Source organism: Camelina sativa, chromosome 2 (genome assembly GCF_000633955.1).
Source record: "Camelina sativa cultivar DH55 chromosome 2, Cs, whole genome shotgun sequence".
Lineage (NCBI taxonomy): Eukaryota > Viridiplantae > Streptophyta > Magnoliopsida > Brassicales > Brassicaceae > Camelina > Camelina sativa.
In genome coordinates, this window is record NC_025686.1 from 14,130,739 (window position 1) to 14,132,009 (window position 1,271).

Sequence of the window (1,271 nt, forward strand, 5' to 3'; positions counted from 1 at the left end):
ACCTGTTTTGTAAGTTTTATATTGTTAATGATTCTAGATAAGCACCCGTGCTATAACACATGTTAAATTTCATTTTATACAAAATTTTGTATATTTTATATTTTAAAATAAAATTTTAATATGTTGTATTAGTTTATGTATGTGAAGTTATTTCAACAATGTATATTCTACTTCATGACTTGGATGTCATTATAAGACATACTTTTGTAAATTTAGTTTTTAAAAAGCAAGTTATTATATTATGAGTAATTTAATATATTGTTATACTTTTTGTTTTACTATACTTGGTTTCTTGAAATTTTTTCATATTACAGTGACATATTATTGACATTGCTATAACAAATCAATTTAGAGTGTTTATAGTTTCTAACTTTTATATCAAGTTTCAATATTTTAATTTTTTCTAAAATAAATTATTTAAAGTTTATTATATTATATTAAATTACAAATTTCAACAAAAAAATATGAAATTGAATTTAAATATTCAAATTTTGACCGGTTACTCAGTAAATTTTTTAATTCAATAGATATTATTTTTAAAGAATAATATTACTAAAGCTTGAATATTTTATAGATTGAACACTTTATATTTGTTTTTGAAAATTCAACTTATGGTATATCCAGAAATAAAACTATTTTTTAATTATAATAAATAATATGATAATTTATTTGTTTCACAAAATAGACTCGTATATAAAAATGAGAGGTGAAGTATAATGATAATTAACAAATTAATATGTTAAGTTAGTTATCAAAAGATTTTATTTGATGAATAATTGAATAAAGAAAATTAATATGGTAAGTTAGATGATATCAAATGATTCTTTAGAATATTCTCTTTTAAGATTTTTGAAAACAACGTACTCTACTAATAAAATCTTCCAAAAATAAATTAAGATTTCACCCACTATCTTACTTGTAATCAGTTAATCTATCAATTAATCTATAACCTATTTGTAACCAATTTATTAAAATTATATAGTCTACAAAACAATTTTGTGTACTTCCGTTTTATTATAAAGGGGATAACTCTCTTTATTAATCTCAAAGGAAACTTACTCAAAACCTTTAAGCTCTCTCAATCTCTCAATTACAATTTCTCAAAGCTCATAAGTTGTGCTACACCTTAGCACCTTCTTATATATAAACTATATTTCCAAAAACACTTTTGGAAAACTTACTTTAGATAACTCCTAAAGAAAGTAAAACTAACATATTTGATATGTATATTTAGATCCTCCTAAATATACTTAGCTTGATCTTCAAGCTAC